Source organism: Fundulus heteroclitus, chromosome 21 (genome assembly GCF_011125445.2).
Source record: "Fundulus heteroclitus isolate FHET01 chromosome 21, MU-UCD_Fhet_4.1, whole genome shotgun sequence".
Classification (NCBI taxonomy): Eukaryota; Metazoa; Chordata; class Actinopteri; order Cyprinodontiformes; family Fundulidae; genus Fundulus; species Fundulus heteroclitus.
In genome coordinates, this window is record NC_046381.1 from 16,506,737 (window position 1) to 16,524,863 (window position 18,127).

The window sequence follows — 18,127 nt, forward strand, 5'->3', positions numbered from 1 at the left end:
AAAAAAAAAAAAAAAAAAAAAAAAAAAAAAAAGTAATTCAAACCCACATCATTCTCCATCTATTCAAATTGTTCCCACTGCAGGCAGGTATGAAGCTTCATAGTGTGGTTTGCAGCCAGGCAGCAGCAGCTGTCTGTGAGACTGATGACAGAAGTGGAAAGGGAAAGCATTTCTGTCAGGACTATAAAGTAATCTAATAATAATAATAAAAAAATAATACTTTAATATAAAAAAATAAAGAGATTTACACACCATATTTTCTCACAATAAACCTAGTTTGACTGATCAAAGAGGAAAAAAAATATTACACTGACATCTTCCACCATCAGTCCTTAAATATCCCACTGAACAGCAGCGGATATGCAAGGACCCTGGGCTCTTTATGCTGTTCCTCAGATATACAAAAATGCAGGTCATCTAAGATTCTGGTACAGTTCTGTACGCGGGAGAACCCAATATTCAGACAGTTACATTTAAAAAAAAAATAAATAAATAAAAGTTGCTTATTTAAAAGATGTGTATTGGCTGATGAGGGAGGCAAGCAGAACCAGGACTCAAAGGCAATTACAGAACATACCAGTGATGAAGGAAGGAGATGACCAGAACAGACGATGCAGACCAAGGAACCACCAGAGCAAGCAGCTGAAACTCACAGGGGACAAGGCAGTATGCAGACACTGGAAGAACACATCAGTGAGAGCTGCGCACGAGCAGAGAACTGGAGTCCAGCTGGCAAAGCACACAGGAACTGGTAGAAACACGGCAGCAGTGCAGTGAGGCAGGTATAAGTGGTATAAGTGGGCAGGTGAACAGGTGAGCAGAGTTGACTCTAATTAGAGCAGCAGGTGGATCTGATTAAGAGGAGATGGTGAGCGAAAGGAGAATGAGCTGATTGGCTGATGGCTGAGAGGCGACATGCTGATTATAGAAAAAGTACTAAACAAACAAAAACCTAAATCTTATGAAAATGAAACTTGACATTGTCGATTTACTGCAAAAGGAATCAGGAAGCAGGGGATATCAGGTTATATTTGAGTTTTTGAAACAGATTAGGTTGTATAATAGGATAAAGTTTTATTTTTTATTTTTTTGTCATGTGGTCCACACTCCATACCAGTACCTTACGTTTTTTTTTTTGCCAACCGCCAATAAAATTCAATAAGAAGAAGGAGAAAACCTAAATCTTGACAAAGTTCGGTACAAAGCACATGAACTGGTCTCCCTACTCGACATACAAAGCAGGGAGCTCCAACTCCTCATCGACTGCACTTAAATAAAAAGCAATAGAAAACTTGTTTTTGGTACCAATGACAGGATCAGGCATCTGCCCGTTTTGCCCAGGTCAAAAACCACCACTGTTAAGGAAGTTATCTTCACCACATCTGAATTAAAACATGGTACAGTGGACCTCGTGATAGATTTTATTCCCCCATTTTTGCTTTTACTTTTACGCTTAAATTTCAAAGTTCAAACTAAAATCTAAGAGAACTGTGCAGAACTGTATGAGTTTTCATAGACAATTTACTGCCACAACTGATCTTAGCTGATACAGAGAGAAATGAAAAGCACAACGGAGGAATATATAATTTTTTTTTTAAAAGAGCTCACTTTTTAAAAAAATTGCAAGTAGTAACATATTTTCATTGGAACCAACAGGTACTTGTTCTGGTGGTATTCTCCACAAATGAAGAAATTAACATGCATGTTCGTGCTACTTCCATAGTTTCATTAAGCCCCATGTAAAGGCATACATTTGTTACAGATAATCCTTGACAGCATAGCTGGTAGTAAAAGTATGCACAGGACGTATTTGGTCCCCAGAAAAAATAACCTAAATTACGTTTGCTCTGAACGCCCTCATAGTTCATTTGCAGACCATTCCCAGAGTGTCACAGTTGACGTCTTGTGAAAACAGAGCTCCTGGTGAGCGAAAAGCAACTAGCCTGAACTCACGTCAGCTCAGTCCCGGCCGGTAATCGCAAACTGTAACTCCCGCTGTTTTCAGCAGCTGCAAGAAGAGGAGAAAAACGGTTTGGGTCTGATAGACTGCTTCTGCCAGCAGACTCTCAGCGGTCAGCATCTGAAGTACGGGCCAAGCTTAGCGTGTCTCGGGGAAAAGTAGAGTTCCCTGCAGGACTGAGTTAAAAATCAGGTCTCATGAGAGAAGTCAGCTTGTTAGGCAGCTGTCTTTTTTTTTTTAACTCAGGTTGTTTAACAAAAACTGAGTTAGAGCCTGAACCAAAACACATGCCGCAACACAAGGTGTCTGCAGTTGCTCCACTTATTCCAAGAATGGATAGACCCGGTATGAGGAAATATGTTCTGAATGCACAAGCTTGTAGACTGGATATCCATTCAAAAAGAAATTTGTTAATAAAAAACATTTAGCAGGTAAATGTATTCGCCCCTTAAACATCTCAGATTTCAGATAGATTTTCATACCAGAAAAAGATAACCTGAGCAAATCTAAAATGCAGTTCTTGTATTATGATTCAGTCAGTGATTCATTGATTCATTGACTGAAGTGCTGGCAAGAGCTTTGGAGCGGCTTGATGAAATGAATAAGGATAATTTATTGAAATGAAAAAGACACAGCTTACAGACAGGCAGGCGATGACAAGGACCAGAATAGCATAACGGAGGATCCGACAAAGAGGGAGAGGGAACTGGCAGTTTAAGTAGGGGAGGAAACAGAGGGGAAGACAGGTGAGAGTAATTAGCACAGGTGAATGACATGAGAGTGAGCGATGATCTGACAGAGATTAGGAGGAAAAACCTTATAAAAAAAACCACGATAACTACAGAGACTCTATAGCAAAATGAACCCACTGATGACTGAACTAAAGACAGAAGACAGGCAGGTGGGAAACAAGATCCATTAGAAGCAAGAATAAAGTAATTAAATCTGTAATGCACAGAATAATGACAGGAGATCAAAAGGAACAAAATCCACAAACTTACAAATAATACTAAAAGGTGCAAAGCTGATAAACTGCACCTTCTCAGGAACCTAAGACTAAAAATAACCTAACACCCGGGGATTATGACATTCATTCATTAGATTATTAAGATAAAAAACTATCCAAAGTCCCTGTGGGAAATACTAACACCTGCCTATGTCGACTGGTTGTGTCACCCTCCGCAGCAAAAAATGCCATCAAGCAAATCATCTTTGAGGTGCTGTGGAGGGATTCTTATAAGGTCAGCTGCACGGCTTGTTTAATGTTATGCCACAGCATCTGATGACTTTGACTAGGCCATACAAAAAACATTTTTTTTTGTGTCTTCTGAAAGGTGGACTTGCTGGTACACTTTGGCACATTGTCCTGCTACTCAAATTGCCCTTGAGCTTAAAGTCACAAACCAATGGAGGGACATTCTTCTTGGGTTTTTTGTGCTAAAGGGCAGAACTTATGGTTCCATGAAGGTACAACAAGCCTTTCAGGTGGTGAGGCAGAAAAGCAGCCCATGGATATCACACAACAACCACCTCCCTTTACTGTAAGTAAGACTTCCTTCTTCTGAAAATGCTGTTAATTTTACAACAAATACAATAGGACACACAGGAAAGACTCGTCAGTCCAAAGATTTTCCATTAAGGTATTTGTTCCTGAAAATATGAGCTGTTGCTTTGTGTTCTTTGTGGTGTGCAAGACTTTCGCCCCATGGATGCTGTTTTTGCCAGGTTTTTTTCTTATGGTTGAAACATAAATACTGACCTTAACTGAGGCAGGTGAGGCCTGCAGGGCTTTTGATGGTCACCTGGGTTTTGAATGAATGAATGAATGAATGAATGAATGAATGAATGAATGAATGAAATGAATGAATGAAAACTTTATTGTCATTGTCACAAGAACAACGAAATTTAAAAAGTGCCATCGATCCGTGCATATGTTTAAAAAAGACAATAATAAATAAATAATAAATTTATTTGTGACCCTCTGATGAGGTTCTTCACTCTTCTACGTTTTTTTCTCCCCAATTTCTTCAGATTCAAAAGTTCTTCTTTTTTGATATCTTCTAACCTAAGTCATCAAGAATTTTCATTGTCATTATGTCACCATAATTAAATCTTGGTGAGACAGTGGCTATGAATTCACACAGATTCACACATAGAACACAGACACAAACAAAACACATTGTTCACATAGTTGACTGCACTGACAACACTTCCTGAGAAGCTAAAACGTGCAAATAGTCCTTAGCATCTGATAAGATTTAAATGTCAAAAAAAGAAACAACAGATAGCAGTCAGTTTACGGATTATTTAAATCACTGTGCAATTGCATAAATTATCAGACAAGATACTCCCCGGGAAAAGAGTGCAAATAGTCATTAGCAAATTAAAGGTTCATGTGAATTGATGATCAAGTCAAAAAGACAGGTTGCAGTCAGATTACAGGATGATAAAAAAATGATGTGTAGTTGCTTTAATATATTAGACAAACATTCCCAGAGAATTTAAAGTGTGCAAATAGTCATTAGTAAAAATTTGTATCTTCAAGTCAAAGAGCTGTGCGATTTGCATGGATGTCGAAACAAAACAAAACAAAGCAAACACTCCCTGGGAATCTAAAGGTGTGTAAACAGACATTAGCATGTCTCATCTTATCAGATAAAGAACCTTTTGAACGAGCAGAATGCTTGTAATGATGTAACAGGCTATGAACTGGGCTGCTGGTTTATTGGACTCTGAGCAGGGCGTGATACCCCTCACAGCTTTGTGAAAGAAGCTGTTTATTAGTCTATTAGTTTTCGTTTTAATGCTCCAGAATCGTTTACCTGACACAAGTGGGAAAAACAGTGCACTGCCCGGGTGGGGCGTATCTGGGTTTGGCCCTTTTCTGGATAAGCATGAGCTATGTCCAGATCTTGTAGACGGCATCCCACAATCCCCTGTGCTGTCCCCACCACACGTCCTAAGTCCTTACTCTTCTGTGTCGTGCAGCTCCCATACCACACCGTCACGCTGAGACACGAGATGCTTTCAATTGTAGCGCTATAAAAGTTTATTAGCAGCTAAGTAGAAAGTCCAGTCCGTTTTAGTCTTTGAGCCTTCTTCACCAGGTGGGAGGTGTTCACAGGAGATGTGAATGCCCAGGAACTTTATGCCGTCCTCACTGTCCACCACCTCCTCATGTATGGAGAGGGGACCATCTTTAGTCTTCCTGGACCTCCTGTAGTCCACAATGACCTCCTTGGTCATGTTGGTGTTCAGGATGAGGTTGTTCCTGGAGCACCACTGTGTCAGATTGTGGACCTCCTCTCATTGTTGTTGGATATGAGACCCACCACAGTGGTGTTGTGTGCCAGTGTTACAAAGAGCAGTCGTGTGTGAAGAGGGTGAAGAGAGCAGGGCTGAGGACACAACCACAGGGTTGGAGTGATGTCGGTGGGACAGATGTAAGTTTCCCTTTCCTTGCCACCTGAGGCCTGTTGGTGAGGAAGTCATGTTGTCAGGCTGGCTTGCTTCATTGATTTTCATTCTGCAGGACAATATTCATCTGTTCATATTTAACCAAAAACACTTTAAATTGCAGGACAGTATTCATCTGTTCATATTAAACCAAAAACACTTTAAATTGCAGTTAATCACTGATTTTACAAGGGCAGTAATTACTTTTTTTCCATATAGGTTCAAGTTGGACTGGACAAATTTATTCCATTAAAAAATGAAATAATTTTTGGAGACCTTCAATTAGAATTTACTCAGGTTTGATATTAAAACTTATTTGATGTGCTATATTTTTTATTGGTTGTAAAAATCTAAAAAAGCAGAAGAACTCAGTAAGAGCGTAAATGTTGCTTCACAGCCCTGCAACGTTCAGGGTGGGGTTTTCAAAAAATGTTTTTCAAGAACCCAATGAGAATAAAGAAACTAGATAAAATTCACTCACTGGCATCCACACTAAACCTATTTATGCTATCAGTTAGAAATTATACAAGAGAAAAGACAGTTTGCTGCTGTGTATCTTATCTAAATATTGAAATTTTAGTTCCTCTTGGTGAACCTGTGGATCACTCAGCTCTTCTACATATGTAAGAACAGCTTCAGCCTGATTCCTACTTGTCCCAATATGTCCCTCATGTAACATGTGAAACTGGTCTGTGTTCCCCCCCCCTCCCTTTCTCTTTCAGACGGCAGGTTTTGAGGGTGAAGTGTCATTTTACTCAACATCCATAAATAGAACATGCAAAGCATATCCCCAATGGAGGTGAATGCATATCATGTTAGCAGGGCTGAGTAGGTGCTAACCTGCTGCTGGCAACCTCCACGCTAAACAATACTTGTTACAGAGAAACACAGAAATTGGATCACTGTTGTGCGAAAAGTGAACTAATGTTATGTGGAGTAAAAGACAAGAAAGTGTAACGCAATCTAATGCTTATTGTTGTCAAGAGCTAGTTCCCTTGACAGAGTTAGATTACGAGCGAAAAAAAACAACATGGATGTTTTTGGGTTGCACAGTGGGATGTGCGTGATTGAGGTTTAAGTAAAACCGATTAAAGGTGTCACATAAGGCAAGGCAAGGCAGGGCCAGTTTATTTGTGTAGCACATTTAAGCACAAGGACAACAGAAAGCGCTTTTCACGATTACAACACAGGAAAATAAATTCAGAATAAAAGCAAGTAAAAAATAGTTGGAATTAATTGTGGGAAAATTTAAACAAAATAAAACATAGAGAAATGGTAACTAAAAGCAATTATTATTAACTTTTTTAAATTGTTGGACCACAAACTTAAAATAATGATGTTTCAGTTAACAGTTTAACCCGAACAGTCAAAGGCAATCCTAACACAAATGTGTTTTAATCTGGATTTAAAGGAGCTCAGGGTTTCAGCAGTTTACAATCTTCTGGAAGTTTGTTCCAGATAAGTGGAGCATAAGAAGTAACCTTAAAGGCTGATAAATACTGGGTGGTCCTGTCTTCACCTGTGGCCTTTTTTTTTAGCACCAGCAGAACAATACATTTAGGCCCTGTAGTTATTGCTATCCAGTAGGTATAGCCAGTGATATTTAGTATTTAAACTCCAAAGTGTTGCAACATCACAACAAAATGGTAAGGCATGGTTTATGCTGTAAAAAGTTTAGCTAAAGCAGCTTATTGCTGGGCATTGTAAATTATTATTTTAGCAAACCTGTGCCCACTGGAGAAAGCGAAGAAAAAAAAAACACTGATGTACTAAAGCAGGAACTCATATAGAACTGGTCACAAAAAAATGATTTGAATTGTGTCTGTGCACTGATTAGTTTAACACGAGTTTGACATCTGACAGTTTAACAGCTCATAAGACACTTGTGTCGAGGAACACTTAATAATATATGAAACAGCAACAAAGTCAGGCCCAATTTGTACTGCTGTTCCTACAAGTGGAAGGTTAAGGGCAGACATGAAAGGTTTGCCAGGTAGCATGATGTTAAATGTTTACTATAGTGGCCAAAATGTCAATACTTCAGAGAATCACTGAAGATAAATTGTCCAAACTATCATGGGAAACATGCAAAAAGCTAGCCACCCCTTATCAGAAGGGTTTGTCGGCTGTTTTGCCAATAATGCCTTTTCCATTAATTATTGAGAGGGGTATAGATAATGTGCCACATGCAATTCTTGGTAAAGCATTTTTTTTCAAAACACTGTTTATTATCTTTTGATCTGTCATTTCCAATTAGAAAAAAACTTGTTTGTTAAAAGAAAATTAAATCTGGCTGTTGTATGAATCATTTTGAGCTAAACTCGTAGTAGCATTTGTTTGCATCACACATAAGGATTTATTATTTTTTTATGTTGTTTAATATAGTTCATTAACAATTGCTAAACTAATATTATATTATACAGCTAAATGAATTGGTATTAATGTTTTGCCAAGACTAGATGTAATAGTTTAATATGTAGATATCAGCCTTCTTCAATGAAAAAAGTAAAAAAATCTTTCAGATCGCAGTCCATGGATCTTAAATCTTAATCCCTAAATCTTGTGTGATCTTGTCTATTCTTGACTGCTGTAATCACTTCAGACCCTAAACTAAAAGCTTAGGCTTGTGGTTAGCCAAGGAACAATGTGTGAACATCAGATGCATTAGGACAGCCTCGATTACAAAAACCACAAAATTGCTTTTAAAATAGAGCCGACACGGCACCGTTTTCATAATTGACACCAAACACACACGCACACACACCCAGATATTCACCTGAGCTCTTATTGGAAGGTCATTCGCAAACCAAAATATATCCTTAGGCGTAGAACAAGCTGCCGGCAAAAACCACTAACAAGTCTGCTTCCTATCTGAACATTATCTCTCGCCCAGTAAAAGTTTCCAAGCCCTTTCCAGCGACAGAAAGATGTGATAAGTAATATAGCCTTGGCTACCCTAAGCATTCCCTGCAGTCACAAGCCTATTGTTGTCACGCTCTTTTGAAGCCTGGGAAAATATATCAAAGTGTTGGAAGCAGACGGAGCTGTAAACAATTAGTTTCTGGCTCAATGACAGCAAAACGTTAGACAACGAGGGGGGAGAGAGAGTGAAACTGGCAGCTGAGGAGAGAAAAGCTTGTGTATCCGCAGCAATTTTCTTTTCCCCTTTCTGACTGATGGGACAAGACATGGGTGTGTGAACTGAGATATTAGTGTCCTAAAGCATGACAGCTTGACAAGGCGGTCTCCACTTCAAGCTTCGCAGGAAGGAGCGAGATGCTCACAAGCCCTGGCACATTAGCGGACTGCCACAGATGCAAACGTTCAATACGGTCGCACACCAGTGCACCCATATAGACATGCTCAGGAATTCGCATTAGCAGAACAATACACTGCTACACGAATTTACTTCGCTTTCATGTGTCAAGAGCAGACAGGACAGGACGGATGCCAAGTACCTTGGTTCGTCTTATTTCCAGCAGAAACATATCTGCCAAAGAGGCGTCTATCTGATGACCGAGCAAGAGGAGGACAGGAAGAATGGCAGCGGAGGAAGGTCTGGTCTAGCCGAAGCCTGCGCTGCAACCTGGTTCCCAGCCAGTCCAGGAAATGAAGAAATAGGATCACACCAAAATATGCGAGCCCTATCATCCTGAGCACACCTTTCCAAAGGCTACACACAAGCCAAGCACTTTTAATGTTTGTCCGTTCAAAAACTGTTGCGTACTATTTATTGACAGCTGTGTTGTACAAATGAACATAAACTACTATCATGATGGTATTATGAGCCAAGGCAAGGCAAGTGTATTTATAAAGCACTTTTTAATAACAAGACGGTTCAAAAATGCTCTTCATTAGAGAGACAGAGAGGGAAAACATTACAGAGGCAAGCACATTGCATTGGAATAGTAGCATCAGGTCAGATACAGCATTAAGACAGGTTGGACTACAAACACTTCAACACTGACATTTAAAGGCAACTCTAAAGAAATAGTTTTTTAACTAAAATGTCTTAACCAATTTGTCTGAGACCAAATTTCTCAGAGTCCGTTAGTCAGAAGTGCCAACAAACGATAGCATGCACGATGAATGAGAAGGTATCAAAGCAAGTAAGACCAAACGTCGGTAGACATTGTCGATAGTTTCCGTCGCTGTAGTCAAACAATATTGCTGTAAAATGACAGTCATGGAAAATTGTTAAATAGTGACGCTATGAAGAGCCGGTTTGATTTCCAGCGAAGTGCTCACCAGCAGCATCACAATCAACTTAATTTGAGCGGTTTTAGAAAGACATTGCAGACAGTAAACAAAATCTTTTGTTTGGGATTGTTTGACACCCTTAAATGCTTGCAGTCGTCAGAGTTATACAATTATCAGACAAAGATGACCTGATTTGACCGCAAAAGTAGTTTTCAAAGGATTTCACAAAAAAAAAACACATTGCAAAGTACAGACATTTTATTGTTAATCGTCCGTTTTGACTCATCCAGGAGGTCAAAACAACAACAACAAAAAACAAAATCCAGAATTACACGTAAACCAATGCATGGCTCATTTGCCTCAGTTAAGATTAGTGTTCATGATACAACAATTGTTGCTTCATGCATGCTCAGTATGAGGGATTGCTGCAAAGCCATAACAATGCAGACGACTCTCCCTGTAGCTCTACGCCTCTTCATGAGGAGTGAATTAGTGGTGACGCTGTGGCATTACCTTAAAAAAGACACTAATGCTTAAAAATCTTCCAAACCGTAAGGGGATAATATCTCTGCACAGCACTTCAAATCTGTTCCCAAGAAAGGCAAATGATCTGCTTTCTAAACTAAAATCTTTGTTTAAGACATTTCTTTTGTATGATTTCAATCCTCCACAAGAATTTAAGAGGCTTTCAGGTCATAAGGCGAAGTGAGAAAGCTGTGAGAGGAAGAGCGCTGCCGACAGGTGGGAGCGCGGGAGATGAAGATGTGAATATATCACTCTGAAGATCTATGAGAGGAGGAAGCTGCACGCAGCGGAGCAGGATCAGAGGGCTGGGGGGGGGGGGGGGGCTGTCTCTCTCCTGGTGTGCAGTGATTACTGTTGGCTGAGCTCCACCATGCCTGCAGCTAGCAAAAACACTATCTATGGCTCGGTGATTTCGCTTTCATTCGGCCTGATCTTGGTTTTGTTCTTTAGGCCGAGAGGCGCTAAATCCCAGAGACAGACAGCCATGACACGGACCTGGACGTTTGAGAGTTTTTTTTTTCCTCCCCTGTTATTTCAAACTTTCTGTCACTTGGAGACAAATGTGATGCTCTAGATTGCCTTTTGCTATTACCAAGGGAGACAGACGCAGGCCCCCTGATCAGTTTACCGTTCATTTAGAAACACTTACACCCTTCTCCTGAATATTATCGGTCTATCCGTGACACACAGATTTATCAGGATTTATAGTTGGAATAGATTTTTAGTCAGGGTCCTAAATCTTATATATATATATTTGCTATAAAGCCCTTGAAAATAAAACACGTTTGCAGGATAAAAACAAAACTGAGTCATGGGTATCAGCCGGGTCTCATTCTTCCCTTTTCAGTCGCTCTCTTCATTGAGACGCGGTGAGCTCATAAAGAGGGAGCGAGGGGAAGATGCGAGTGATGTGATTTGCTCTTAGCGTCAGCGGAGGAGCAGTCCGGCGATCTAGCGGGAGTGCGCTGAAGACATGACAAAGACTAATTGCTTTCATTAATCACGTTTCTACCGGGCCCATTCTGAGGTAAACTAATAGAAATCCTCTTACCTGTCAAGACGCCAAGCATTGTGCACCCGGCAGGAGTCACGGATGGAGGGAGGGAGGGAGGGAGGGAGAGAGGGGGGGGCAAAAAGGTGCAAGGGAAAGAGTGCAGCCGAAGGAACAGGCAGGAAATGAAGCTCTAACTACAAATAAACCCCGTCTTTGTCTAGACAAATCTCTTTTCAAGCCGTAATGCTCTCTGAAATGTGCTAATGTCATGTAAAGTCTTTCAGGGGGCTGTAGAGCTGAGGAGAAGCCAAGCACAAATGTGGCTTGGGAAGAAAGGCTCTTTTCCAGCATAAAATACCAAATCAAATTATCCCCCCGGGGTCCAGCTGCCAGTGGCATCGGGGAGAGATAGGGAGAGGCTTTAGGCCTAAATACCTGTGTGTGTGCGACAGGGGCCATTACTGGGGGCCCCTGCACTGGAGGGGCACAACAGAGACGTCAGGCCAGGCCGATCTCTGCAGACAGATGGAAGGGAAGAAGGGCGGCGCAGAGATGGAGTAGAGTGCATTCCCCGGGAGGGGAAGCCCGTAAATAGCCTCCAGCGGTAAACTACTTTCACCATCACTTTGTACTTAAAATGGAGCACTCCAAACTAGTGACTGGTATCTTCATAAAATGTGAATAGAAACAGGTTACACATTGACAATGGCACGTTTAGAAAGAGCTGGAGTTCATGAACTTAAAAAAAAATGACCAAAAACCAACTTCCAGAGGGTAAAAGGCCTGCGATGTTCATCTGGATTAATTCGGTTAGTTTATGCAAGTGTGCAGCCTATGAGGCAGTTTCCTCTTGCACCTTTTCACCACTGCTTTGCATAATCCTAAAATAAGAACCAAAAATAGTTTGATCTAAAAACGTAATTCTAACTGCACAGTTACCTTCTGGGTAAGTGTAACATGGTTAGCACCTTTGGACATCTGGTGTCAATCCGTGGTTGACAATGGTTGGTTTCTGCCTTTTTTTCAGCACCACAGTTAACAAAAAGTCTGGTGCTTACTTCCCAATAACATCAAGGTTTTACCTCATAAATTAAACAAAGTGCAGCTGAACTGAAAGAAAAAGAGAATTCACACAAAGAGAAAGCTTCCCCTTTTGGGATTTAAAAGATACAAAAACGTAAACGTAAAAAGGAAGTACGCCCTCTATCAATCCTATGGTTTTAATGCATCAATAACCTGGTGTTTAAAATGTTCAAAGTCCTGTTAAACTTAACCTCAACATTACAAAACCACACAACAAAGGCTGCACTATACGAGTTTTATAAAAGGAAGGGAAGGACAAAAAAGGTTGGAACAAGTGAAGTCTGCCAACGTAACTTTTTATATCAACAAAACGAGTTTAGACCCAGCAACTAAAGGCGGATGCACTTCATTTTACTGTGAATGTACTATATAAATCTGCCATTATATATATTTGTGACCGGAACCTACTGTTCATGGGATCAAACTCGACAACTTTTTCGTGAATTTCTCAGTTCAGACAGGGAGCAGAAACGCCGAACCAAAGAAAAAGCTCGTGACACCAGCATGTGCAGATTAAGTGAACATAAATGGCACATTAAAAATAAAATAAAATACATAAAAAGGAACATTTTGAGGATGGCCAAGAGTTTCTAAAACAGCTTGTATTGTCTTTGACATTGTTTGGCAGTTCCTCTCACTAGATGATGGGATCGTCATCGTGGCGAGGTTTTTTCTCGTTTCTACTGCAGAAAACAAAATTGAGCGTGCGCGGAATAAGCTGCTACAACGTTCTCTCTCAAAATTCATGTCTGACAAATCTTAACGATTAGGAGCTGTCAGGATGGACTGGGGTATGATTAATCATATATAGTTTTAGTTTCCTGGGGATCCTGCTGTTCTCTTTGCATTCTGCTTGATCTTTATTTTCCTTCCTGTCACCCACGTTAAGTTAGAGTCTGTTCTTTCTTTCTGTTCTTTGTTCTTTGCTGATCTGATGAGAAGCAGATCAGCAGAGTTGTTCACAAACGATTTTTATCATCTTCGTCAAATAGCAAAGGTGAAATCAATCTTAGCCAGACCTGACTTGGAGAAACTAGTCCATGCTTTTATCACGGTTCGTCTTGACTACTGTAATGCACTGTATATAGGCATTACCGGTCTGCAGCTTGTGCAGAACTCTGCTGCTCATTTGTTAATGCAGACCCGTAGGCGTGAGCATATCACTCCCATCATAGAGTTCTTCACTGGCTCCCTGTGCGCCACAGAATTTATTTCAAGCTTTTGTTGTTTTTAAATGGTTGAACAACCTTAGATCAGCTGATCGGCTGCTGCTGACGGTCCCTAAAACTAGCATTTGCTGTTGCTGCTCCTAAATTATGGAATAATTTACCATTGAGTATCAGGCAGGCCTCTTGTTTTCCTGTTTTTAAATCTCTTTTTAAAAACTCACTTTCATTTCCTGGCTTTTAATACACTATGATCTTGTCGTGTATGGCATTTTAAAATACTCTTGCTGTGAACCTGGTTTTTAGCTTTTTATGTTGTGTCTGTATGTTTTTAACTTGTTTTTTTTTAACCTTTTCTTGTTTTAATGTGCAGCACTTCGGTCACCCATGCGGTTTTTAAAATGTGTTCTATAAATAAAGCTGATTGCTTGATTGATTGGTCCTCACAAAAGCTCAACAACCAGGGATCCCTCATGACGTTTTACCCACACTTCCTCTGCAATGTCGAGTTTGTTTTCTGCCTAATTCAGAGATTCCTCCAAAAGGAAGATTTGCTTCCCAAACTACAACGCTTAGCAATAAATGTCTCTATGCGCTGATGCAGGTTACCGATCTTGAAATAAGGTACATTAAGAGGAAAAAAAACCCCACTCATATTTATATAAATCTGCATAAAGATTAATTTAAGAAAAATATAAAACGTTGTATTTACCATGTTCTGAAAGCTGGTGGTAACTTCGATGAGGAAGTCAAATAAACTCCATAAACAAGATCTGTCGTCATGGTGCAGCACAGGTAGAGCAAGCAGCACCTGAAGCTCCCCATGATGAGAAAGCATCCACCTTGTATGAAAACCCAAAGATTTCTTTTCAGTTTATAAAGTGAAATTATAAGGATGGAGTGAAAAGAGGAAAAAATGCTTCATTTGTTATTCTTTCAGTAAAATATGTAGAAATATAAAAGAAAATATAAAGATTTCAACCTGATTTGAAACCTAATCCTACTATTTAAGTACTTCCATTCCCATCTTTGATTTATAACTTTTACAATTATTTTCTTAGTATGTCTCTTTAAATATGCTGCACTTTCTGTTTTTTATGAATAATTTACAGGTTCTTGCATATTAACTTGTGGCTTGTTGCTGCCTGCTTTAATCCGCTGCCACTGATTAATAAAGTACATTCTCCTATGCGAGCCGTAAATTAAAGAGGTAATCCCACCTGCATGTGCGTACACTCTTTAGGCACACAAAAAGACACCTTTTTTTTTCTGGCAGTGGCATTCAAGAGTTGCATGGAGGACAAATGCAGAAGTGATTGCCGTGTGAAAGGCCCTCCTCCTGCTTTCAGAGTGCGTCTCCAGTTACGAGGTCACAGACAATTAGACAGAAAGGATCAGACAGCTCCATCGTTGTCATGGCGCTGCGTTGTGACTCTGCCGCAACACACTCCCGTGAACCAACAAGCATAGTCATAAAGCATGAGCGACACACATACCGGACAGCTATTCACAGTGACTTCAGCGCTCTGTGATTGCACGTAAAACGTGGTCATACATGAACACATGAGCTAATATGTAAACATGCGCTTTAGCGTCTGCAACTGCTGTCAGCTCAAACCAATTCTTGCGCTTCCTCTTCCTGCTGCACCACACAAACACTTTGAAAGGGGGGGCTTTGAAAGGTGATTGCAATGTAAACCTCAGATATGATTTCATGCACCAATATTACTCTCTCACACACACACACACACACACACACACACACACACACACACACACACACACACACACACACATCATATATGCATATATATATATATATATATATATATATATATATATATATATATATATATATATATATATATATATATATATATATATATATATATATATATATATATATATATACATACACATATATGGGATCTTCCCTTTTCTCTGAACACCTCTGGTTAGTAAATGTGCTGCCTTCCCTTCTGCTGTACCGAGGTGGAGAAGGGCCTGCAGGGACACAGTCTGACTCGAGATCTTATCGCCTCTACCATCCCGTGTTAGGTTACATCCATTTTTTAATTTAGCATACTGGCAGACAAGTCAGCATTCACAATGAAGCCTTTATGATCCGTGTCACCTCAGTACCAGCTATGAGTAGCGCTCCTCAGAACCTGCCATTCAACTCATTTAGCTTACATTACTGGAATAAATAGATACAAAATGAAGATGTGAATCAGTAATAGCCTTTCACTAAAGATACATAGCCACGTTATTTGACTTTTTTTCTTTTTAAAAATGTATAAGTCAGTAGCTCACTCATGTTGCATACAAAGTTTTTATGAAAGATTATCACGTTCTGCTGGCGTATTAGTTGTTATTTTGGTGTTTTACGCTTTGTTTTTGCTCAATTTGTTAGTAAAAAAAAGCCCTTTGTGTTTATGTATAATAGCAATGGAAGTACGACACTGCGTATGTGCAGCAGGGGATAAACAAGTAAGCAGCTAACGGCTATTAGCATCTCCCAGCCAAGTGTGGAAACAACGAAGAAAGGTTCAAGATCCAGTGTAAAAAAAAACCCGCAAAAAATATACGATTCCAAGAGAGAAAAGACTGTAATAGCGCTGGGAATACAGCATGAACGTTGGTGTTTAGTATTGATTTATTAGTCACCATCTGGCTTTCTGATAGTTCTGTGGCACTGCGCCACATCTGTTTATCTACGCTGTTTATCGCGCTCGGTGCTTGGGTTATATTTAGGCTAAAAAGGGACTATCAAAACACTGTCAGGATGGACGCTTGGTGTATATTACCTTATTTTATCATGATCAAAATATTTTTTTATCAGCATATAACGTGGCAATGTGCCCTTAATTTAAAAGACAATATATGGATATTATTTGGATGTGAGGAAAATCAAGACAAGGGTCACGTTTTGGTTCATTGATATACCTCCTCAAAACAAGATTTCTTATTTATAAGCCTTGTCAATTTCAAGAGTTTTTTTTTTCATGTTTCTGAATTACAAATATTTGAAAACAAAATCAAATATCAGTTGTCCTAGATTATGGGAGAAATGTTTAGCGCTGCTAGTTGGATTTTCCCATTACTTTACCGTGGCATGCATACCTTCCAGACATGTTTCTAATACTTGTCTACATGGCCGTGAAACATTGCTTGTTTAGCAATGCTCAAACAGTGAACAGCTGCTGAATATGCAACCATTCTTCACCAATAAAGGTTTCAATATGGCTTCCATGTCAGCAGACGCAAAGCCACAGAAAACCTTAGCATATATATATATATATATATATATATATATATATATATATATATATATATATATGAGACTGTGACGTAGGTTTACTGTCCGGTTAAGCAACATTCGAGAGGTTAGGCAGAAACAATTAAATGTGCTGAATTGGCCTAGTCAAAGTCTAGACCTCAATCGGATAGAGAGTCTTTGATTAGACTTGAAGATCGCTGTTTGCAAGCAAAAACCTTCCAACATGTAGGAGCTGGAGCAGTTTTTCCTTGAGGAATGAGCAATAATCCCAAAGGCAAGATGTAGCGAACTCACGGAGACCTATGCAAAGTCACTTTTAACTGGAATTACAGCAAAAAGGTGGCTCTACAAAGTACTGACTTTGGGGTGGGGGTGACCAGTTAAACATGCTAAGGTTTTCTGTTATTTTGGCCTATTTGCTGTTTGCCTCACAAAAAATATGCATTGCCAAAGTTGTAGGCATGTTCTGTGAATCAATTGGTGCAAACTCTCAACTAATCCATTTTAATTCCAGGTTGTGATGCAACAAAACATGGAAAATGGCAAGGGAGGTGAATACTATTGCAAGAAACTGTCAGGGCCAATGACAGGCTGATTTGTCAGCTGTTGAGGTGAAATTGAAGTATCCTTTGAGAATTTCGACAGGTTTTTGAACTTGCAGTTTGTCATTTATAGGGAAGTAAATCTTCTCAAAACAACATGTTCTCTGTCGCGTCTTTCGTACCAAGTTTTAAGTAGGAGATTCATTATCTATTGATTGGGTTACTAAATAATGTAGTAATTACTTTTGGAATAGAAGGATGATTTTACCCAGTATAACAACAAGTCTTTCTGAACAGTATTACCAAATATAGCTTTAAGAAGATCAAAGAAAAGCATCTATGCAATGTAAGAAAATCTAAAATGAGTTTGTCCATCCATCCATCCATTTTCTGACCCGCTAAATCCCTCATGGGGTAAAATGAGTTTGTTTTAGCCATAAAATAAATTCTTGTCTGCAGTCTCTAGTCTCATGTTTCACAACAATGAATTAGCTGTTTACATTTTGAAAAAGCTTTATCTTTAAACTGAATAGCCGTGTAAATTCTTAATTAGGTTTAGATCAACCAGTCATGATTTTCTTTACATGATGGCCAGATAGTGATTATTGTGGGAGACGGAGCTGTCAGATGATCATAGATGTTCTACACCACCAGATTTTGTTGTAGTGCACACACACACACACACACACACACACACACACACACACACACACACACACACACACACACACATATATATATATATATATATATATATATATATATATATATATATATATATATATATAGAAACTTTTTCGTTTAAAATGAATTTAAACAGGCTGCACAATTGTGCAGTTAGCAGGGCTGTTGCCTTGCAACAAGAAGGTCCTGAAGTCTTTTTGCATGAAGTTTGCATGTTCTCCCTCTGCATACACAGGT

At 39.4% G+C, this 18,127-nt stretch overlaps 1 long non-coding RNA gene across 1 annotated transcript; it reads right to left on the minus strand.

The window, feature by feature from the left end:
- Positions 1-628: 628 nt before the first annotated feature.
- On the minus strand, positions 629-3,772 carry LOC110367475. The gene is made up of 3 exons (XR_002427495.2): positions 3,720-3,772; positions 1,954-2,008; positions 629-642 (listed from the first exon to the last, which is right to left on the minus strand). It is a non-coding gene; the product is annotated as an uncharacterized LOC110367475 (long non-coding RNA).
- Positions 3,773-18,127: the final 14,355 nt, after the last annotated feature.